This window comes from Mauremys mutica, chromosome 14, assembly GCF_020497125.1.
Source record: "Mauremys mutica isolate MM-2020 ecotype Southern chromosome 14, ASM2049712v1, whole genome shotgun sequence".
Classification (NCBI taxonomy): Eukaryota; Metazoa; Chordata; order Testudines; family Geoemydidae; genus Mauremys; species Mauremys mutica.
Window position 1 is genome coordinate 16,732,393 of NC_059085.1, and position 25,147 is coordinate 16,757,539.

Sequence of the window (25,147 nt, forward strand, 5' to 3'; positions counted from 1 at the left end):
GTCCTAGCCACTAAAATGCTGTTCATGCAAGTCAGAACTACCCAACATTTAAAAAAAAATTCCATATTTTGTGATCATGAATTGCTGTTTGTGTTTTGTTTAAACTGTGCCCTCCCCTTGTTTCTTGGCATCTCCACCCACTTTTGAACTTGCCGCTATCCCTTTCCCTGGAGCACACCAATGAAGTGCCCAGCATGTAATCTGTGTTGATGACCAAGTAATTTCATTAATTATACTGAGGAGCTGTAATATTTGCAATATTTTTCAGGCCATTTCTTTAAATTAATCAAAAGTTCTTTACCGAAAAACTGAGCAAAAACCATAAATAAGGTAAGTGGAGAGGGGAGACTAGGGGTAACAGAAGCGATTTCTAAATAGAGCCAAAGGGTCATGCAAGAAAAGACAAATTAACGCAATTCATGCACTGTACCTCATTGCCCAAAATAGGAAGTCCCCAATGTCCTGATTCAAAACCCATTGAAATCAGTGGAACAACTTCTCTCCATTAACGTCAGTGGGCTTTGGATAAACTCCATAATCCGTAGTAATTTTCTAGTGTGATAAATCCTTCACATTTAGCAAAATCTGAGTGACGGAATTAATGAGAGGCACAATGACACTTTCTCGCTTGTCCTAGTTTGATAAAAATAGCAGTCAGGTAGTGATTTTTTTCCCATGTTTCTTTTTTTTTCTTTTTTTTACACTTTTTGATTACATCAAAAAGGGCAAATGGCCAGTTTACATGAGTTGAGCCTTTGATACCTGTGGGTTACATGTCTCTTCAGCAAAGTTCTCATTTGAAGTGCTTTCAGCACTTGATTTATTAAGAATTGGGTGGGGTTAGGCTGTTTTGCAATTCCCGTGAAGCTGATGATAAATCTGATGCTCATATCACAGGTGGTGCTTATATTTTGGCTGGATTGCCAAAAAAAAAAGTTATTAAACTGAAACAAATGTTTCTAGATTGGTGCTTCCATGGCTAGGAGCCTACAAGTGGCATGTGCTGTCTAGATGGACATTCAAACTTCTACTCTAATCATCATAGAATTCAATTGTCTAAATATCTTCTCTTCATACTTAAACTCATAAATTTTACTTTAATAACAATGGGTGTCTAAGTGTCATTAAAAAATATTAACACCCCCCTCTTGTTTTAAACCTTTTGCACATTTTGTTTAAACCACAGATGTTTCCCCTTACTTATCAGTGTGTTGAAAAGAAACCCAATATTCTCTGCTTTCTAATACAGAGCTGCAGAAACAAGGGATGACAGGAAGAGAGAGAACCATCTTAATTGGGAGACTGTGCTGAGTATGAGCTAGAAGAGAGAGAAAGGACACATGTTGATGGAGCCAACTAGCACATTTAAGCATTCTTACCTTTTTTTCTCACAATCCGTGATATTTTTACAGACTCTGTGTGATTCAGTGCTCCAGCTGAAACAAATTCAGATAAACTCCACCCACCTGTTAGGCAATATTTTGCAAATCCAGTATTAATGTCACGTTCCTAATTATCTTTCACTTCTCCTGTTACATTTTTGCTATGATCATTAACATGAAAGCTGCTTTCAATGAAGGAAGCACTGTTTCTCTCATAATAGAGGAAACTGTTTTTTCCCAAGCACTAGTCATTCTGCATCGCAGAGTAATATTTTCACAGATAATCTTATTCCTAAATCACATACAGTGCAATATTAATTGTGCGGTCTTTCAGGCTGCCTCACTCTTGACTTTTTTCATCAATGTCTCATTCTTAAAATTTTCACTACTGTGCAGCATGTTGCAACAAAAGCCATTGAGCTGTGGGCCTAGTGTTACATTGCTTTACTCTCTAGAACTACTGCAAAACTTTTGTATATGCTTCCCTTTTTTTTTCAACCAAGTGCCATAAATGTACAGTTCCTGTATTGTGCTCAACATAAATAAGGCCTTTGGGTAAAAGAGGCAAATCACACAATCGACAAATATTTCAACCATGTCTCATTTCAGTCCACTTCAGCACACATCAGGGCAACACTCTGGTCTCTCATAAATCAATTCACCTTGGATTCATTGATATTGGGCCCTGAATCAGCAAAGTACCTAAACATATGTTAATTTCCATTGGAGTTAAAGTTAGGCGTGTGCTCAAGTGCCTTGCTGAATTAGGGCCTTAATGGATGCCCTATAAAATGCTCAGTTGTCCCTCACTGAGAGAGAGAATGTTCCTATCCTTTTAGACTTCAGATGTATCATTTTCCCACAGAAATCTAGAGTTTCCTTTTATTCCTGATGTAAATTATTTACACCACAAATGCAGGATCAAGAAAGAGGAATGATAGAAATTGCTGTTTATAAAGAAATAGGTTCCTGTTTTAAGCTTTTTCCTCTTTTTTTTTTCTGTCCTGTATTGTGCTTGTGAAATTGGTGACAATAGCTGGCTTTTTTAATCAGCATCCAAAACGTGAAACTACAAATTTTTTTTAGCGTTCTTAATGTGGAGCATCAAATTTTTCATGAACAGTGGCCCATTTTCTGATTTGTAGTTCAATGGAAAAATAGAATGTGCAACATTGGTCCAAATCTTCTCCCCAGCTCAGCAAGGCACTGAATAACTCTATAAAGAGTTAGAGGGAAGTGATCCTTTCCCCACGCTGTGGGGCAGGATTGAAATCATTCCACAGCCTCTGCTTCACTCTAATGGCTGGAGTAGGCTCTGTTGCTCATGTGAGCAGGGTAGTGATTGGAAAGGATGAGACGTTCTCAGTGACCATTCGTCCAGAACTACCCTGCTGCTGCCTTCAAAAGTGTGTGAGGTATGAATCTGCATCAGGAACCTCTAGAAAGCCAAGACCTTGGTGCACAAATTATTTTAAAAAATACTTGGCAACTGCTCCTTCCATTCCCTTCCCCTGCACTGTGGAACCATAGGAGTAGGAAGGATGTGTACTATCCTGTATCTATTATCAATGTACTTCCTTTATTGCCACAATAAATTTCTTTTTGCTCTTAGGCCTGGTCTACACTAGGGGGGAGATCGATCTGAGATACGCAACTTCGCTACAAGAATAGCGTAGCTGAAGTTGACGTATCTTAGATTGAATTAAAATTACTTACTTCGCGTCCTCGCAGCACTGGATCGACGGCCGCAGCTCCCCCATCGACTTTGCGTCCGCCTCTGACGCTGCTGGAGTTCAGCAGTCGACGGGAGAGCGATCGGGGATCGATTTATCGTGTCTACAGTACACGCGATAAATCGATTCCCCGATAGGTCCATCGCTACCCGGCGGGTAGTGTAGATGTACCCTTAGTCTTTTTCATACTCGTGGCAAACTGCTTCTCTGGTGGTAGTTAAGAGAATTGCAGCCACTCACAGATGCCAAGCACCTCTTTTATTAGCAGTAAGTTATAATTGAACTTCCTTTTCTAAGTTTCCACTCTGCAAAGCAGCTTGAAGTTCAGAGCATGGAACATCTCAACTCTTATCCCCAAAACCCCACTAATGGATTCCTACCTAAGAACTTTGGGCACTGATTTGCCAAGCACTCGACCTTACACCAGCCTTCATCAGTCATGTTAATCTATTGTAACTCTTCTCAGAAGTGTTTACTTTAGCCCTTATACAGAGGTTATCCTAAGATAAGGCTGAGGAGTGCTCAGTGCAGTTCATGAACCACCTTTCCACTCCCCAATTGGATTGGTCCACACCAGTCAGTGCCTGGACAGCCCTTCCTATGCACATTATTAGTATTGCCCAATGGTTAGTTGCAAATTGCACCAGCTACCAACAGCCCCAGGGGGATGACACAGCAGCCAGGGATTACCTAATTTCAGTGCACTTGGACCATAGCTCTGGCTCCAATATCCATTGCAGGGCTATGCCAGTGATATACCACCCCAAAATCCCCTATGCAAAGGGAGATCCTCTGGAGGCCTGTTATGCTGGCCTTAAAGTAGATTTGCACCAACAGAACATAAGCCAGAAATCCATATGAAAGTTTACATTTCATCTTTAACCTTTCTGCTTGTGCTTATGTAAATGTGGGCCTTGGAGCTGTCTGGAGATGACTGAGCACTTCTTCTGCATTGCTACATAGCTAGGGACAAGTGGGCACCTTTGGCTGCAGTTGCAGCTTTTACTCTGAATTCAGATTCCAAACGTTATTTCAGTATAGGAGGTTTGCTTTTTTTGGTGTGTGGTTTCCATTGTTTTGTCAGTAGTTGAAAAGAGACAAGCGGAAAGCTTGGAAGCTTATGAGAGCTGACATGATGGCATGCATCAGCCTTTCAGAGTCTCAGTGGTCGGCTGTGTAAATTAGCAGCTAGACCATTTTACAAATGTATATTATTTACCCAGCAGATGCTGTAACAGTCTCTAGTGTAAATACATAATTAGACTATGTACTGCTTTTGTGAAAATCCTTTAATAACAAAGGTGCCACTGGGTGCTGAAATAATTAAATCAGCACATTTGAAACAACTCTAGTTCGCCTCTAACTTGAGCAATATAATATTACACATTCCTGTAAATACAGCCAAAGAAATCAAGAATGATTAGCTATGAACATCAGATACAAGGGATAACGTTACCCATTCAGTAGCTTTGGGTTTGGCACCAGCCTAGTGTCATAGTTGAAAAAGTTGCAGCCAACATACCAACAGCACAGACAACAAACAGATGATCCATCTCCTCTGCCATCTATCATGCACAACATTGCCAAGTCCAGGGCTTTACCAGCACTGACATTTAAAACAAAGTATGTGTCAACCATATTAAATAATAGACCAAGCTGTGGGTTATTAAGTATGGGGTAACTTGACCACAGCAATTAAACTGAGATTAAAGAATGATAAAGTCAATGTTATATGCGGTATTCAGTGTTTTCTTCTAACATATGGAGTCTTGAATATTTCAAAGTGTGTGAGCCACATCAGAAAGTAAGGGGCTTGTCAGTCAAAATCAACTCTTCTTTTCCCCCCTCCGACAAAACGACATTCTTGAATGGTGATGGTTTTTATTCTGCATATATTCAGCATAGGGAGTATCTTTTGACTTGAGTCTGCAGAGTGTAGCCCAAGGGACATGTTCTCAAAGAAATGGTTTCGATGGCTGCACACTAAAAATGCATGATTTGTCACTCTTTTGCATGGCAAGCAGTCAATGGATAAACCAAGGAAGGTTAGTTTGCACATGGGCAGGGGTGGCTTTAGCCATTTCGCCGCCCCAAGCACGGGGGCATGCTGTGGGGGACATGCCTGCGGGAGGTCCACCGGAGCCGCCTGCCGCCCTCCCGGCGACCGGCAGAGCGCCCCCCGCGGCATGCCGTCCCAAGCACGCGCTTGGCGTGCTGGGGCCTGGAGCCGCCCCTGCACATGGGGAAGCAGACTAGTAGGCAAATGGTTCTTTGACTAGCAAGTTTATTTTCAGACCAGTGTGATAAGAAGCCTGGTGAAATACCTGCTTTTTCTTCCCAAAGGGTTCCTGATTGGAATCTAATGAGGAATTTGCACATAGCTCCTCTTTTTGTTCACATGACAGCAACTCTATTCATTCCAGTCGAGTTAAATCCACAGAAAACTAAAACCAAAAAGGCACAAGGCAGCTCATCGACAAGCTGCTCTCACACCAGGTCTGCAGGCGTTTTCCCTTCCAACAGAGAAGCCAAACAGAAAGGCAGTCAAGACCCAAAGTCCAATCCAGCCAACAAAAGAGGCATTGGAAAGTCAGCCCTGGAATTACATACATGCAACCACGGTCTCTGGAAGGTCATATTCTATGGAATAATTTTGTTTCTTAAAAGAAAAGACAAACCTATAATTAAAGATGAACTCACCCAGCTATCTAGCCACGCTGTGAAAATGCCCTCAGATAATTGGGTAAATGGACTTGCCTAGCAATTGCAATAAATGTGGGTCAATTATTATGTTCCTGCCTCTAATGTGCACAAATAAAAATCCTAATAAAATGAACCAAGCACATAATCCTTTTATAAACAGTGCCTCCTCGGAGCTCCTGATCTTTCATGATGAAGATGCATCACCACCCTTGCTATTTATACCTTAATATTCCTCCTTTAAGTTTTCCCTTGTATGGGCTAAATGCCCATCTGTAGGAATACCTCTAAAACTTAAAGTAAAAAAATTTTATCTAATAGTTACCATAAAATTGAACACTCAGATATACTAAATAAAGATATTTTGAATGTCATATATATTTGAAAGCCAGTAAACTCTGAGCCAGTTGATCAAAGAAGCAGTACGTATCCGGAGTGGTAATGAAAATAAAACCATCTAAAACATTTGAAAAGCATGGAGACCATAAAGAAATGTCTGTGCTATTTGCTGCAGCCTGCCAAAATGTATATGCAGAAGAACAGACTGAGATAAGAGAAATTAAATTTAGAAATTTCTCCTTAGTAAGTACTCCTCTGAACAATTAATACAAATGTTAAATATGTAGAGTAATATATTACTTTAAAGTCCTTATTCAATGTGTAACATAAAATATACAGTTGTGGCAGTTAAGCCATGTTACTACTACTTTTGTTCATCCTCAATGTTCCACTAATACATCTTTCAATTAATTTCACTTCATTTTCTGGGGTTGAGTTCTGTTCTCTGGATCTTTGGATAAGTCCTTGAGATGGGGTACCACTCCTAGACTCCAAAAGATATTTCCAAAGATCCCAGTTCGCTAATTTAAGACGAGATTATCTTAAAGTAAAACAAACTGTGTGCTCTTCTAGCCGAGAAAAGATTATTAATGAAAGAAGACCAGCACTGACCACAATGAAGTGGTCTAGGAAGGATTTCTGCATCCAAAGCCCACTGAAGTCAATGGGAGACTTTGCATAGACGTCAGTAGGCTTTTAATCAGGCCCTCTCTTCAGAACTCCGTGAAGTTTCTATGACACAGTGAGCATTAATGATCAGAGGGGCAGCTGTGTTAGTCTGTATCCACAAAAACAACCAGGAGTCCAGTGTCACCTTAAAGACTAACAGATTTATTTGGGCATAAGCTTTCGTGGGTAAAAAAAACAACAACACTTTTTCAGATGCATGGCATTAATGAGGGGATCGTAGAGAAGTCAAGCCCCATAAAAATCCAAACAATGAAGGGGTGCAATCTTGATTTTTCTCCTTGTATAGTCTGTGGTAAGGTAAAAATAGCCCAGATAGGTGCCCAAGCTTGTAGAGCTCTTTCAGTACAAGGACAGAGATTTTTTTCTGTGACTGTATCACGAGCTATTCACCCAACTTTCTTGTTCTAGTTAAAAACTGGCATCCCCATACGTGTGCATATGTTCTAATGGTTCTCACTTGTCCCCAGGACCGTAATATCTTCATCAGGAAGCTGATTGGTTGGTTTTAAAACTAACCAAAGACAGCAAAATCAGAACAGTTTTTAAGCAATTTAAATCCAATTGGAAAACTAAATAAACAACTTCTGGGGGTTGAGACAATGGATGCCAAATTTCAGCCTGGAGCAATTTTTTTTTTTACAAATACAGTCAAGCAGTAAGCCCCTCAATAACGAGGTTTATAATGGAAATGCTGACTCCCCCGTTACTCCAGTGGCCTGAACTTGCTGCTATAATCAGCTATTTTTATCATTTAGCTGATTACACCTTAGAAAATGACTAATGGTGCCATAACTCCCTTTGCTTTATTATAGAAACTCCTAAATGCTCTGAAGTGATGCTATAGCTCTTTAAACAGATTAAACTGAAACAACAAAATGGGGTGGGGAGGCTGAGAAGGGATGGAGAAGGGCAATGTGTACAATGGATAAAAATATAATGACTTGCCTTTTCCAGCTATTGATAGCAAAGCAAGAGGCTACTTCTGAGATGTAGCTTCAGCATCAGCGTGTACAAAGCTGATTTTTAGCTTTTGAAATTCACCCAGAGGCCCATGTCATGCACTTCCCTTTGGAACCGCTTGAGGTTTCTGCTTCACTGTATATCTCTGTTGTGTTGATGTGAATCCTGAAGATGGCTTAGCTTTTCTAGAGTTTGACTTTCAGCTTCGCTCTTAGGGGTTGGATCTCCCATGAGTTTTCAGAACTTGTTCTAGATGGTGAAGCATCTTTGGTCTGATCAGTTCAGAGCCTGTTTGTTATCCCCACCTCTTCCTCCCATGGTAAGAGCTACGTACATGGATTGATGCATGTTGTCTGGCTGTGAGTCTTTGAGGTATCAAAGGATCTCTATCTCAGAATGAGACAGTAATACAAGGCCTGGTCTATGCAGTTTTTGTACGTGCGTAACTACGAGTGAGACAAGGTGGATGAGGTAATAAGTTTTATTGGACCAATTTTGGTTGGTGAGAGAGAGAAGCTTTCGAGCTTACACAGATCCCATCTTTGGGTCTGAGAAATGTACTCAGAATGTCTCAGCTAAAATACAAGGGGGAACAGATTATTTAGCATAAGCAGTTAATACACACTTCAAGGGACTTTTTCACCACTTTTGAAACAGTTTGTTTTTTCGGTTCAAAATGACTTTTTGTTTTAAAATTCAACTTAATTTATACTAAAACCAGGTTAAAAAGAAAAAATGGTTGAAATAAAAATGAAACATTTTTAAAATTATTGAAAGAAAACATTCAGTTCAAGTTAATGGATTTATTTTATTTATTTTTGGTCTCTCAGTTCACAACATTTTTTTGACAGTTTGACTTTTTTTTGTCCTGATTACAGATAGGAAAATTCGTTGAAATCTCAATCTCACAGGATGGGAAAACCATTTCCTGACCAGCTCTATTAATGGGTCTTTTATAATACACTAATGAGTTTGTAAATCCAGTTAAAAAAGAAACATGAATGCAATGTTATGACTAAAAATTTTCAACTTGCAAAGCGTAGGATATTCTAACAGATTTTATTTTTTGTGCAGCAATTGTAAACTGTCCTTCCCGCGTCTCCCTCTCCTCCCTCCCCCCCCCCCGTACATATCATATGTAGCCTGATGTATATGCTATTAATTTATCTTAGGGTATGTCTATGGTAGAGGTGTAATTTCCATCTCGGGTAGACGTACATGCGTTGATCGAGTTAGTGCATTAAAAATAGCAGCAGGCCTGCAGTGATACAGGCAGTAAGAAGCCTTAGTATGTCCTTAGGGTTTCAGACTGGATTGTCCTTGGGTAGCTACTCCACCCAACCACCTGCGCTGAAGTGGCTGCCTAAACTGATATTTTTAGCACACTAGTTAAATCAATACTAGCAAGTGTACATCTAGCCAAGCTGGAAATCACACCTGCAGCTCCATTTTAGACTCATCTATATAGACCAATGGCAATTGCTGGTGGAAACATAACTTTGAGTTTCCTAACTCTTGCAAGTGTAAATCTGAACTAATAGTGTTGTGTTAGCAAAGGGCCTGATCATCCCCTCTTCATCACTGAGGAGAGAGAATGCAGAAGTAGGGAGGTGCCAGTATTATTCCCAATCCTTCTGAGCCCCCCTGTGGCTGCACCTCTGTTGTTCTGCTCCACAGATCAGGAGGCAATAGTCAGGAGGGACCAATAGAATGATTTTTCTCTGATGCTGATCTAGGGTTGCCAACTCTCCACGATTGTCCTGGAGTCTCCAGTAATTAAACATTAATCTATAATTAAAAATTGTCATATGATGACACCTCCAGGAATATGTCCAACCAAAATTGGCAACCCTACACTGATCCCTCAAACTAAGCCCTGGAATGGGTTACCTAGGGAGGTGGTGGAATCTCCTTCCTTCGAGGTTTTTAAGGTCAGGTTTGACAAAGCCCTGGCTGGGATGATTTAGTTGGGAATTGATCCTGCTTTGAGCAGGGGGTTGGACTAAATGACCTCCTGAGGTCCCTTCCAACCCTGATATTCTATGATTCTATAATGGCATTCTCCGAATAAGTTTAACTGTGATCTCGGGTTTCATGTCCCTTAAATGAACACCAACTCTTGATGGGTTTTCAGGGACAATGGCAGCATAGTTGACAGTTCCCTAGCAGTGTGTCTCCATTGGACTCCCCCACTGGCCATGTCAGTCTGATACCGTCCCATGGTGCCTCTGTGGAAAAGCCTTGAACTGTACTATCTTATCCAAGAAATTTCGGGGGGAGAGAGGGAGAGAGGAGCAGGAAATGTGCCTCCCCACCCTGCCTATCCTCTACCTCCTGCACAGATTGTTCTGTCCTCTTGGCATTGGCAAGATGGGCTCAGTGCTATGGAATGTGGCTTAAGTCTCCTTTCTACACTGAAAGAGGTGCAGATGTTTTTTGCAGAGGATCCCTTCCCTGGATCTGTGGGGGGGAGGGGATGATATGAGCTGGAATTTTACCAGATTGTCCAAAAAATATCTTATCCTGTGGCACCTTATAGACTAACAGAAGTTTTGCAGCATGAGCTTTCGTGGGTGAATACCCACTTCTTCGGATGCAAGCAGTCAGAACCAGAACCAGAACTACAGAACCAGACTAACACGGCTACCCCTCTGATACAAAAAATATCTTTTGGCCTGAAAACAAAGCAGGGACATGACAGCCCAAAGAGAAATATTTGGAAAGAAATAAGCAGTCAAAGAAAGAGGGGTTATAATTAGGGTGACCAGATGTTTCGATTTTTTAGGGACAGTCCCAATTTTGGGGTCTTTTTCTTATATAGGCTCCTATTACCCCTCCCCCCCCCATCCCATCCCGATTTTTCACACTTGCTGTCTGGTCACCCTAGTTATAATTAAAGTTACTCCTTAATCATTATTACAGCTTCTCAATAGCGACATAATTAAACCTTGGTTAAAAGACTACAAGAGCACTGTTCTTCTGTTGTAGTTTACATAGTCCCCGATCCTGCTCCCTTTACCCATGGTGAGTAGGTGGTTGTAAACTCAGGTGAGTAATATTGACAGGATGAAGCCAACTGTAGTGAACAAAGGGCCTGATCCTTCACCAGTGACATCAGTGGAAAACTTTGGGTGGGTGTGTCTCTAGCTTCCAAAATGAACTTAACTTCCATACTTTGTGCTCTGGATTTTTCTTAATGGATACTTAATTTCTTTCAAATTCCAGGGCTCACATTCTGGCAAGAGTTAGAAGCACCCACCCAAAAGTCCATGCCCAGCAGAGGGAACCTGGGACAGAAGACCACCCCTACTCCAACTCTGCAGACCCTCCATGACAGGATAACAGGTAAGGGCAATGAAGGGGTGGGACATGGTAGTCAGGAGTAAGATCTTTCTGTCTATATATCCCTCCCTTTTCCCTGCCACCCAGGCGTCTACACCCAGCAGAGAGCTTACACATGGCACATACACATCTAGATTATTCTTGCTCCTGTCAGAAATAATCTCCAGGAACATACATTCTGGGGGATGGGTGGGTGCCCATTTAGCATTGTTCCCAGATCTGGCCCAAGACATGGAAATGAGTGAATTTTTGTTTATTGCCCCCCCACCCCAAAAAGTGTTCCAGACAATGTTGTACAAAGGGGGATATGTAAAGTGCTCTCAGCAAGATACATGTTGCAACTCACTCAGACGGCCTTATTAGTATGAGTGAAGGTGAGCCATCTGTGAAGGTGAGTCATAGCCTCAGACTTTTACAGTAAGTATGAACATCACATCCTTAGCCACAAGGCAAGTATATCACAGGTGTATTCTAGCGCAAGAGCACGAAGAACGGCATGCTCTTAAGCAGAACTTCTATGGTTACAATTATAAGAGCTTTCATACAACTGCACTGTTTTATTAAGCAGAAAACATCCTCTCCACTATGTAGGGGAACAGCAAATCCCACAAGTGACTGAAGTATAACTGCTCTTTTTTTTTCTTCTTACCTTTAATTTACTTGTACTTCATGTCCATCAGTAATGCTAAAATTTATCTTTACAACCTATTGTCTAAGGTAAGATTATATCAACAGCTCCAGATGGACCAGTTTTAGGAATAAATTCCACTTTCCCTTATCATTGACAGGAATCACATTTACATATTCTACTGGTGGAACTGATAATGCACAAGATGATTAATGTGCTTCGATGTACTGATACCTGTAGACTGTTTGATCAATGTCTCACGAAAAAAGTGTCTTTCATTCAGTGTGCTCAGAGTCCAAAAACACCCTGTGATTAATGTAACTAAATGTTTGGGGTCAGCTGAAGCTACGGTTTCTGTTCCTGATTCAATATCAAACTAAAGAGAGGTCACAGGAGAGTGGATTAGTCATGTGAAGAAAAAGTCTGGGTGTGTGACTTCAGATATCAACTTAAAAAAAGCTACAGAACAGTTACTACTACAGTAATCCACAGAGTTTTACACTTCATTGTTAAGCACAGAGCCCAACATGCTAAGCCTTCTAATGTCAGGATATTTTCACTATACAAATTAAATGTGGGTGATTCAGTCCTTCTCGTTGAAGTTTGGATTTATTCAGATTTATTTATTACAGTTAGTAAACTAGGAAAATCCAAATCTCTGAAGTTATTCCCAATAGGGAGTACTACTTAAAGTTGGAACAAAACAAAAGGTATAAAGTATATTAGGCTTTTTCCCAGTTTTTTATTTGATGTAACAAAAAGCATTTGGATATTTTTGATTTGTTGTATCTATACAATGTTAGATGCAGCTATGGAGGAACTCTGTCTGCATGTCAGTGGTTCTCAGTCAGGGGTACATGTACCCCTGGGGTACACCAACTCATCTAGATATTTGCCTAGTTTTACATGAAGCTACATAAAAAGCACTAGCAAAGTCAGTACAAACTAAAATTTCATATAGACAATTACTTGTTTACATTGCTCTATACGCTGAAATGTAAGTACAATATTTATATTCCAATTGATCTATTTTATAATTATATGGTAAAAAGAGAGAGCAAACAATTTTTCACTAATAGTGTGCAGTGACACTTTTTTGTATTTTTAGGTCTGATTTTGTAAGCAAGTCGTTTTTAAATGAGGTGAAACTTGGGGTGTGCAAGACAAATCAGACTCCAGAAGGAGGTACAGTAGTCAGAAAAGGTTGAGAGCCACTGCTGTATATCACCCTTGTATGCCACTGTAACCAGGGCTGGCTCCAGGCACCAGCATTCCAAGCTGGTGCTTGGGGCAGCATCCTGCAAGGGGCGGCAGTCCCTGTCATTTTGCCCCCAAGCAGCACGCCAAATTGCCACCACGGACAGCGGGGGCAGTCCGTGTGCCCTTAGGGCGGCAGGCGCGTTTCCGCGGCGGCTGCAATTCGGCAGCAGCTTCTATGTTTAGCTGTCCGCGGCAGCTTCAGCTAAACATAGAAGCTGCCGCCGAATTGCCGCCGCCGTGGGAACGCGCCTGCCGCCCTAAGGGCACATGGACTGCCCCCGCCGTCCGCGGCAGCAATTCAGTGTGCTGCTTGGGGCGGCGAAAACTGTAGAGCCGGCCCTGACTGTAACAATATGGGGTGGTGCTGGGGACAGAATGGTGTGTGTTTTGGGGGCAGGAAGGGAGTTCCCCTAGCATACGTAGACCGTGCTGGGTATGTTGCAGGAGTCACTATAACTTAGAGTAACTCCTGCTGAGCTCATTTATGACAGGGATTGTACTAATTCTTAGAGTAGCCCAGAATAGGGAAGACCTAAAAGTGCTTAAAGGCATCTTCATCCCCACTTTTTCCTAGACGCACTTTTCTGTGCCAGGCTTCCCAGAGAACAGTGCAGAATCTTGGCCCTCGTTTCAGAAATACCAGAGAGAGGCTTTCGTGTATGTTGGTAAATTATGCTGCCACTACAATTAGTCTTTTGTACCCTGCATCAGTCTTGTGGGGTTGTGTGGTTTGTTTGTTTTTAAAGGCTTTTTAATGAAGCTGCAATCACAGACAGTTTTAAGATGGACTTGCATTTGGTTATTAATATGACAAAACCTCTCAGTTGATAGAGAATTGGCCAAAACATAATACTGAGTTCCTCTGGTTTGGGCTGCAGGGGTGGGAGACGCGACAATGTATGAAAAAATAAAATAACTTTTCTGTAGTAAATGCACCAAAATAGAAGGGGGAACCCCCCACATATTGTATTCCAAACATGCACACATAACTACCCATTATTAGTGAAGAACAAGTTTTTGAGAGAGAGATTTGAGGCTAAATTGTGCCTGCCTCTGTGCAGATCTTCTAGAGGAGAGAGCCTGCAAAAGGAGGCTTTTATCTCTGTGTACTGATGTTCGTCCATCGTTTTCGAGGAAGACCTTAACATCTATCAGGTTGTGAGCTGTCCACAGTGCGTCCGCAAATGGCTGGTAAGGCCAATACGGGCACGGAATGTTCTGCCACATGTCGGGCAGACATGCGTGGGCACCACTGTTACAACATTTGCAGCTCTGGCTTTACGGAGTGCTCGCTTCTCTTGTGCTAGTGTTATCCTTCTAGCTTCAGATGTCTGGCAGCCTTGGTGGATCAGCGTACGCCATGTCGATCGGTCTTGTGCCAGGGTTTCCCAGGAGGTGACGTCGATATCCAGGGACTTAAGAGAGGCTTTCAGCGTATCTTTGTATCGCTTCTTTTGTCCCCCGTGCGATCGCTTTCCTTGAGACAGCTCACCATAGAAGAGCTGTTTGGGGATGCGGTGGTCTGGCATCCTCACAACATGGCCTGCCCAGCGTGTCTGGGCTTTCATAAGCAGAGTGTAAACTGATGGCAGGCCTGCTCTGGAAAGGACTTCTGTGTCAGGCACCTTATCCTGCGTAGCCTTACAAGGAATAGGCATTTTATCTCTCAGAGCTGGGATTAGTCCAATGCTCAATCCACTAAGCCAGATTGCCTCTCATGCTACTAAACTGCCTCTCCTTGTGGCTGAAGATGATGGTGGCTGCTCCACAGAAGAGCTGATTCAGGCACAGACAGAGAGCTTGCAACCACTATACCGCCATTGGTGGTACCTGGGAACATTGTCTCCCACTGCTAAGAACTGACCTGGGATTGTTCCAGAAATAAAGGAACTTAATGGCTATGATTCTTCCACAGTGGTGCTGAGTGGCTGTGACTACTCTGACTTTAAGAAAAACTCTGTGACTAGCTTTCATCCCTAATGATTAGCTTGCATTAGGTTACATCTCACTGCATTGCCAGGGCTACAGGTTTATAAAGAGAAGGCTGAAAAACTTGGTTTATGTTCTTTTAGTGACAGCTGAGATTCTCCCTTTATTTTTAAAATAACCCAAATTGAGGGGTGGAAGGGATGGCGGCTCAGCTGTGGGCTTTGCAGACCCCAGAAGTCAGCTCTGGAGGCCTAGAAGTGAAAGTGTGAGAGGTGTCTGGAGCAGACAAAGAAAGGATGGGGGCAATAATCTGGAAAGAAGAGTAGGGTTTAGGAAAGTCCTGAAAGGCAAAAGGATTTAAAGGATAAAAGACCTGCAGGCTAGAACCATTTTAGCTTCCAAACAAGGCCAAGGAGCAAGTCAGAAAGATGTGGTGGAATGTTAGAGCCACCTTTGGAGAACTGAAGTACTGTGATTTCCTAAATTTTCTAAGTCTAAAGAGAAATAAGTAAACATAGAAGACAATACAGAGAACCTTGAGGATAGTCGCCAACTCTCTTCTCTGTCGTCTCATAACATTGTCTCCCTTAGCTCAGGATTCTCACCAAGCCTAAATTAATGCTTGAAGTGGGTCTAGAAAACAAGAGTTTAGTTTTGTGAAAGGCTTCTGAAGTTATTTTTGTTCTGAGGCAGAACAAAAATGAGACCCACACCAGAATAACCAGTAGTTTAGGGCACTCACCTGGGAAGTGAGGAAACCCAAGTTCAAGTCTCAGTTCTGAACCAGACAAAGTAGAGTCTTGAACCTGGGTCTCCCAAGTGAGTGGCCTAACCAGTAAGCTGGCATCTTGCCCTCTCAGTTCCAAGCTAGACCTCAGAAAACTTTCTGTTGACAATTCCCATTGAAATAGGCCAGTTCCACAAATGTTTGGCTTCAACAAAATGTCAGAGCTGGTCAAAAAATAGAACACCTATGTTGCAATACATCTCTCTGCCAGGTAGGGTGGCACAAAACAGCTGTAAAGCTGGCTTCACCAGCCTCTGGAGGTAGGGGAATCCCCTTAAGGACTCCTACACCACCCCTCTTCTGGCCCCCGATGCAAAAGGTCTGGCCAAGGGAAAGTGTGGCCTGGGCATCACTATGCTCCGCTGATCCAGCCTGTCGGAATGGCCCCTTGGAGGCCGACGGCAGTGGCATAAATTAGTAGTCATACGGCTGCCCTAATTTGCACTGGGGATTGGTCTGGCCATCAGACAGTCCTGGTACTGCGGGGGGACCGTAGAGTGACTGCTCCTTTCCCTCAACATCTTGAGCTACACTAAACACAGCTCAGCTGTAGCTGAGGTCTCTAATGTTAGAAGTATTCATATATTGCTTTATCGTAGAACCTTTTCAAATCCCATTAGCTTCAAACAAGCTTTACAATGTGTATAACTGCAGGGAAAAGTGCCTATTTGCTTGCTAAATAATGCAAGTTGTTTACCCCTTCAGAATGCCTGTGCTGAGTTTTTTCCTTTTTTTAAAAACATGTCCCTATGCAGTATGATACAAACCTAATAAAAGCACAGATATTTAAATAAGCAACCCCAGATAAAAATACCGCACTCCAACACCCTGTTTTATAATTAAACAACTGATTTTCAGCATTATAGCTGACAGTAGCTTTTCACTTAGGGAAACCATAAGAGCCTCTGAGACCATATTTATTATTCAACAAAATATTCAAGATTAATAAAGGTATCTTTAATACTAATATAGCTGCAAGAGTTAATGTATGTAAAATAACTATTATGAAAAGTATTATCAATAATTTTAGGAATAATGTACATGCATAATGAATGAATATTGCCCATGGGTATTAACTTGCATCTTGGCCTGATTTAGAATTGAGAAACTCTGCATTATAATGAAAGGTAGAATTATCACATAGTATAACTGCTAGCTTTATCACTGCTCGGTAAGATCCTAAAACTGTCGTCAAAATGTTAAAATTATGCTCACTTAAATGATCTATATAATACAGAACTATGTGCATATTGATTTATTACCTCAGAATAATGCAAACTTCCACAAACATTTTATAAATCAATGTTAATCTGCTCTAAAGATGTACATCAAAATAAAATGAAATGGCACTTTAAAATAGTATAGTCTCTAGGAAGAAATTTTACCAAATCTGCTGTCTTAATTTAGAAATGGGATGAAATTATTTTCTCCTATTCTTGTCAATGGAAAGATTTTTTTCCTATTAATCTCAGATATTTCTTAAATCACTCATGTTAGAGCTGTTAAAGTGGAAAGAGGGTTTTTTTTCCTTTCTGTGAATTAGATGGGATTTTTTAAAAAACCCACACTAAGAAGTGAAATGTGACTTCCTTTCTTTTAGAAGACAGTCTAGTTATACAGTGCAATGGATCCCCAAGAACATACTTAAGACAGGGTAACCCTCTTAACTCTGTCTACACAGAACCAAATCAAGTGGAATAATAGAATGGAGCTACTTTATACAGAGAGTAAATGTGTTGGGGAAATAAGTTAATTTTGTATAAACATTCATATATCTAAGGAGTTTAGGCTAGATGTTTGATGAATACAAATGATTATATATTTAGTGAGGTTCAACTACTGTGTTAAAGATTTGTATTGCACTGAATTGCAGTCACCAGCAAACATGCTTTTAAACATCAATCAGCACTTAAGTGCATACAGTGAGAGTTTTTTTCCCATGTGTAATGTAGCAATATTTTAAATTATATAGTCCTATAATGGATTACATAAAATATGAAGAGCATGGTAGTCATCAAAATCTTTATCCTAATTCTTCATGGTCCAATCAGTACTATTGAATTAAAACTATTTGTTACTTAAAATAAATTTAATGAGGCCAAATTTTTAGACGGCTAAATCCAGCTTCAAGGACCCTGGTCCTACAAGGAGACCCCTCTACCCCGTTTGGATCTCACTTCAGGATTGGGCCTAATTTTACAGTTGCAGTTCTGCAAACACAAAAGCAGGTACAAAAGGTGGAATTGAAAGCTGTCTTATTAGCTATTACTGCAAGTGCCTAATGAACTCTTGGGTGCTAAAAAACTAGCAATGTTGGGGTTTTTTGGTTTGTTTTTTAAAGGGTTCACAACTGTGGTGACACATGCAACATTTAGGAGTTGGCTTTGAAAATGGTGGCCCTTCTTATAACCCAAGGTGTTGGGAGAATGGTATATTTTGTTTTTGTATAAACAAAGTATTAAAGTGAACTTAACTTCAGAATTGCAAACCATCTCCCGAATCATCAACCTCAGGAAGATCTAGGAGAAGTATCATACGTGACATATTCACACCTGATCCAAAGCCCACTGAAGTCAATGGGAGTCTATCTACTGACTTTCAAAGGGCTTTGGGTCAAGCCCATATAATTAAATCTATGGATCTCCATTCACGATCCATACTAGGGGCTGGAGTTACTGTGCCAGTAGTGCTCCTGGCAGTGATTTGTCTAACCCAAGCACAGTGTCCCCAGGAATGCTGGGACACGTAGGCCAGAGCATTCTGCTACAATTTACACTATGCACTTGCTAACTCATCTCAAATGGCTGGTACAAAGAGGAGAACATGGCCAACTCTTTCCCGGCCCCCCACCCTGCTCCTTTTACTGGTGATTGCTTTGTACAGTCCTTGTTCCAACAGACCTCAAGGACTGGCATTATGACTAGCTGCTGCACAGTGTCACAAGGAAAGAAAGCTTCTAGGTCCTTCTGTCCTCTATTCCCTTCCACCATTTTGCACCTGATTGGGGTTAATCATAATCTATGGATGGGTTATGAAATACTTCTTAATTAAAGGCTCATCTTGGTAGGCTTTTCCTAATTCCTCTACAGTAATATAGCTTAGTCCCAAAACCTAAACTGGTTTCCCTCGGAGTGCGTAAAAAGTATTATTCTCTTTAGTATTTTCACAGTGGTTTGAGCATTGGCCTGCTAAACTCAGGGTTGTGAGTTCAACCCTTGAGGGGGCCATTTGGGGATTTAGTTGGGGATTGGTCCTGCATTGAGCAGAGGGTTGGATTAGATGACCTCCTGAGGTGCCTTCCAACCCTGATAGTCTATGAAACCAGTCATCCCAATAATATTTCAGCAAAATGTTCGACTTTTATTAAATCCAAACTAGATTTCACTTAAAAATAAAATCTTTGCTTGGATTCCTTTCAAGCAACTTAATTTCTTCAAAATCATTTGAGTATATAGGGAAGAACACTTGAAAATTATTGCTGAAGAGGAGGAAGGTTGCATTGGGTATGTCTTCTGAGACATTGAGGAATGGAAGCAAATGGAAATGAATGAACAAATTAATGATTAAAGATGATTTTTTTTTAATTTATCTATTCTGGAGGCTCTGTCCAGCCTGGCCTCCTAGGTTTGAGTAATCGTTTACTGTCAACATATGCCAAGAGATTGATTCAATTAAGATTAGTGGGGGCAGGGGGAGGGAAGGTGTCACCATTTACTTTTGATTAACATAGTCTTTCCTCTTATCTCATAGTGATTATGAACCCTACAACCGAGGTAGTTTAAATATATTAGATCATGAAAGTAAATCATTTGGCCAGTATGTATAAGAGTGAAGAGGAAACAAGCTTAATGGCCATTTATATTTTAGATGCTTTTTTAATTGCTTTGTAAAGAGTCTCCTTTCCATTTGCACATCTTGAATCTAATTTACTTATAATTGGCTGTTACTCAGATCCAAACACTGAGACAGCGGTACAGTGCTGGAACAAGGGCATCTGATGCTGCATCAATTTACTGCAGCAAAGTAGTGTAATTCCCAATCTTATTAATTTTGAAGGTGGATTAGTTACTTTTCCTTTGAGTCTGACATGCTAGAGGAGTATATTAGGGACATTTGTTTCTACATCAAAAGTTAGCAGGTAAATAAGTTTTTAAAAATTAGCTAGAAATTTACTATACCCATATCTCTGCCCTTGCTACAAAAAACAAAAACAACAAAACCATGAGCTACATTTTCTGCTGGAGTAAATGGGATAAACGCTGTGGAAGCCAGTGAAGCTCATTGGTGCTCATTTACACCCGTAGAGAATCTGGCTTTAAGAGTTTTTTTTCTTCAATAATTTTTTTTTTGGTTACTTGCATTAGAAAGGAGAAGGAAACTAATCTCACCGTGTTATCCATTCCACTATAGCAGTTTGTCCATTTTCCATGTCTCTTAGGGCTGGTTGACAGATAATTTGTACCACTTCAGCTATACTGGTATAATTTAAAGTGGTGTGCAACATTCTGGTGTGGATACAGTTATACTGGTATAAAGGTATTTTATTCTATATGGCAAGGGGAATAGGCTATACCAGTGTCAAGCACCTTTATACTGGTATAACTGTGTCCATACTAGGAGATGAACTAGTATTACTATTCAGGTTTAAAAAAAACCCTTAAGTGACACAATACCAGTACAAAACCTATGTGTAAATCAGGCCTCAGTCCCCTGACAACTTTGCAATACAGTAGAACCTCAGAGTTACAAACACCTCAAGAATGGAGGTTGGTTGTAACTCTGAACAAAACGTTATGAACTTCTTTCAAAAGTTTACAGCTGAACATTGACTTAATACGGCTTTGAAACTTTACTATGCAGAAAAATGCTGCTTTTAACCATCTTAATTTAAAAGAAACAAGCACAGAAACAGTTACCTTACCTTGTCAAATCTTTTTTTAAACTTTCCCTTTATTTTTTAGTAGTTTGTTTAATATAGTGCTGTACTGTATTTGCTCTTTTATTTTTTTTTTAACTTGTATTTGTTACCTGATCGCATACTTCTGGTTCCAAATAAGGTGTGTGTGGTTGACCAATCAGTTCGTAACTCTGGTGTTCATAACTTTGAGGTTCTACTCTATTAGCTTGTTCACCAAGGGCTTGATTCTGATCTCACACAGATTTTATGAAGGTCTGACTTCAGTGGAGTCATTCCCGATTTACATTGGTATAATGAAATTGGAATCAGGCTCTAAAGCAAGTTTAAGCAGTAAAAGGTGTAAAGTGCTCTATGTAAATCATAAGTTCTTAGGGCCAGCTCCGCCGCTGATTTAAAACTTCAGTGACACCATGTCAATTAACACCAGCTGAGGATCTGGCTCATAAAGTCCATGTGTACATAGCCTTTTATCTGTGCCTCTGAATTCATATTCCAATCCAGTCTGAGTACTAAGGGTAATGAAATCAGCAGTTTCAATTCAGTCCCTGGTAGCATTAATTCACATTACAAAATCATTATACATAATTTGACACTGTTGTGCACAGTTAGCATAGAGAAGAACGTGTTCCATGTCTCTGGGGACATGGGTCCCTATAGGTAAGATTGGAAAGTGTGGTGAGAAGTGCAGCTGGCTGGTTAATAATGAGGACTTTGATGTTCAGTGTTGCTAGTCCCTTAACGCTCATCAAGACCAATATTTGTCAGAGTAAAAGAAAAAAAATAGTAAAACTGTTTTCTAAGAGGGCAACTGACTAATATTTGCGTGGTGGAAGTTGAAAGATGTATTCTATTGTGACATAAAAAAAATCCACCCTTTTCCATTGGTTTTCTAGAACATCACTGTAGTAGTTTGGAACTTTTATTATTTTATTTTATTTTTAAACCAGGTTTCAAGTATAAACACTAATCTGGCAAAGTAGCTACTTTCCTAAAGCCCCAATCCCATTGAAGTCAATGGGACTACTCACATGTGTAGAGCTAAGCAAACGTGTAAGTGCCTACAGGATTGGTGCCTAAATATGTATTTTGGAACAAATTTCAGATATGGACAAAATCAAGAGCAAGCTGTAATTCACAACCTTGGGAGGTGACAGCTGAGCAGTTTTTATGGCCCACTTTGCCACACCTTCCAATAATTATATCTTTAATTACTAGTAAGTCTATGTTTTGGTCACACGTATTTTTAGTAAAAGTCATGGACAGGTCACGGGCAGTAAACAAACATTCACAGCCCTTGACCTCTTCATAACTTTTACTAAAAATACCAGTGAATAAAACTGGGGAGGGACTGCCTGGGGCCCCACATGTGCTGGGGGAGGGCGGTCCAGCTGCTTGGGGGGACAGGCGGGGGCACACAGCCTGGAACCCCTGCTGGTGCTGGGGGAGGGTGTTTGGGGGGCTGGCAGGCTCCCTACCTGGCTCCGTGCCTCTCCCCAGCAGCAGCAGAGTTTGGGTGTGGGAGGGGACAGGGGTCTGGGGCACGGGATGGGGTGAGCTGGGCTCTGGGCAGTGCTTACTTAGGGGGCTCCCCAGAAGCATCGACATCCCACTAGCTCAGCTGCTAGGCAGAGGCGTGGCCAGGCAGGCACCGCCCCCACAGCTCCCATTGGCCACTGTTCCCAGTCAATGGGAGACGTGAAGCCGGCGCTCTGGGCAGAGGCAGTATGCTGAGCTGCCCTGAGCCAGGCACACCGGTTGCTGCAGAAGTCACAGAAAGTCACTGAATCCATGACCTCTATGAGAAATTTGCAGCCTTCTTTACTAGTTCTATTTGACAAAATGTGGCTGATCTTCCGTATTTGAAGGCTAAGGAGCAAGTCTGACTCAGAAAACAAGAGTGGTGATTACAATCTCAGTCCTAAAGAACAATGAACATATTCCTAAGCAACTAGTTGTATCAGCAGTTTCAGTTACAAGTTATGCTCTTTTCACTCTTGAAAAGTCACTATCCTCTATTGTCAGATTGGGGCTGACTAGACAACTGGTTAGGAAGCCTCCTTCTGCAGTTGCCAGGGACTACAAGATAGACAGGGATCATTTGGAATTGGAATTAAAAAAAAATAACAATAATGAAGCCAGCTGCTACAGAGCAAGGACTGGACTCAGCTTTTATCGGTCAGTGGAAAGATTTCCATTGACTTGAATGAGAGTTGTCTCTTACTATATGTTTTGGGGCATTGTGATAGATATTATACAGTCTTGGTTATGGCCTACTGTAGGCACCACTGTCATATAAATAATAGGCTTGTAAGGCCTGATGTCAGACCACTTTAATAGCACAAAGGACCTTGTGTTGGGAAAGTATGGGAAGCCTAGAACATTAATGTCACGCAGTATCGCCAACCTCAAGCATTCAAAAATCATGTGTCAGGCCCCCAAAATCATGAGATTGGCATAAAAATCGTGGGGTTTTTTAATAGTAAACTTTGGGTACTTTTCATTTGCTGTCTGGCTTCTGAGAGAGTCTTTAATTGGTTCACATGTTCAAGCTTTTCTTTGCGTCCATGAGGGATAGAAACTTATTTAAAACTAAAAGCTGAGGTTCTCATGTAGTCTTTCAATTCCAACAGCTGGGGCTTTCAGAAAACTACAAATAAAATTGAGACGTGCAGTAAAATCACAAGAGTTGGCATCACTGATGCATGTTTTAGGAAAGTATTAACGGATTCCCTTGCAGTAAGTTCAGGGTAAAGATTTTTCAAAACAAAACTAGGTCTATTTGTTGAATAGATGATCATTCCAGAATGTGACTATGTAGTTTCTAAACTTTCCTGCTCTAAGTTGCTCCTCCAGCAGCTGTAGAAAGTGTCTTGGAGATATCTGGCTTCATTCACTTTTAAATAGCGTAACAGCTTTATGACTCTTCCCATAATGATCACCTATTGTGTTGTGGATTGCCAATCAAGGAACACTTAATGACAAAACAGAATAATTTAACCCCTATTCAAATAACAATGCCCAGAATTGCCAGTGTTAGTCTTCCTGACACAAGGGAGTCAGAGAGAGAGTTTTTTAGCTGAATGAGGTAAATAACATTAACAAGCTATCATCCTATATCTCTTAGTTTCCATTTACAATAGGCTGACCTTTGAACTTTGAACTTTTCCTTTGACTGATCACAGCCATTATAACATTTGTGTTAGTCATTTAAAACTGCAGGTGTAGCCACTTTACAATGCCTAATAAAGTGTGTGGATGAATGTGTAGGCTTCACTGAAGAAGAGTCTTGAGATTGCTGGGAAACAACACAAGAATTAGCAAAGGCATTTTGAAAGGATTGATGTACCATAATTCTCTTGCTAGAGTGACAAGGTTAAAAAAGTATCAGAGGGGTAGCCGTGTTAGTCTGGATCTGTAAAAGCAGCAAAGAATCCTGTGGCACCTTATAGACTAACAGACGTTTTGCAGCATGAGCTTTCGTGGGTGAATACCCACTTCTTCACCCACGAAAGCTCATGCTGCAAAACGTCTGTTAGTCTATAAGGTGCCACAGGATTCTTTAAGGCTAAAAAAGTGTACTCTGCCTCTCATTTGTCCATTGAAGAGAACTTGTGCCAGAAGTACAATGATCATTAGAGCTGGTCAAATCCCATCATCAATTCTCTGAGTGTTCACTCAAATTTGAAAATTAATTTGCATCATCCATGCTCGCACCCTTTCAAAAAAGGAACACTCAATTGTTTGCAGTGAGTGTGCCAGGAATTGACTTTCAATGAGGCTTAGCTTTCTAAGCACTTAAGTCACTTTTGAAAATGGGACTTGGTCTGCTAAATCATTTAGCATGTTAGAAAATGTGCCCCTTTAAATTTTTGTGCTTAAATATTCCCTGCAAAAGTGAGAGAACATCGCATCCAACCAGAACAGTAACACCACCATATGATGGCTCCTATTTTGAATACTTGCAGTGAACTTGTTTAAAACAATCTATGAAAGGGGGAATTATTTGTGAATACTTTCAAATAAAAATGCATTTGAGGAAACTGATTTGCTTGTGGACAGTCAATGAGCCAAAAAAGAAGCAATGAGCAAGTTATTTGCAAAAATTATTTGTTCAGCTTTAATTATCAGTACTGCTTGTACAGTAAATCTATTTCAGGTGCAGTCCAATTCCTATGAAAGTAAATTAAAAAAACAACCTGAATAATGTATTCTGTTCCATGCATATAACACAATCTCAGGACAGCAAGATAATCCTCTAACATATGTTTCATGAAACTTTTTTTTTATGAAACCCATTAATACCAACACGCTGTGAAAGACATATAAGCTAGAGGTGGGTTAATAATGCAAAAAAGTGTCATGAATATTGATTTGAATTTTATATGAATTCACTTTGGTTGTGTTTTCACACCTTATATGTTTACTCCTGCAAACATTCAAATGGTTGATTTTTACTGTTTAAAAACAGGAAGTGAATTT

At 40.7% G+C, this 25,147-nt stretch overlaps 1 long non-coding RNA gene across 1 annotated transcript in view; it reads left to right on the plus strand.

The window, feature by feature from the left end:
- Nucleotides 1-25,147, plus strand: part of LOC123349565 — an 81,139-nt gene that overhangs the window by 50,291 nt on the left and 5,701 nt on the right. The window contains exon 2 of the long non-coding RNA XR_006573587.1: nucleotides 11,030-11,149. This is a non-coding gene — a long non-coding RNA (uncharacterized LOC123349565). The remainder of the gene's footprint in view (nucleotides 1-11,029; nucleotides 11,150-25,147) is intronic.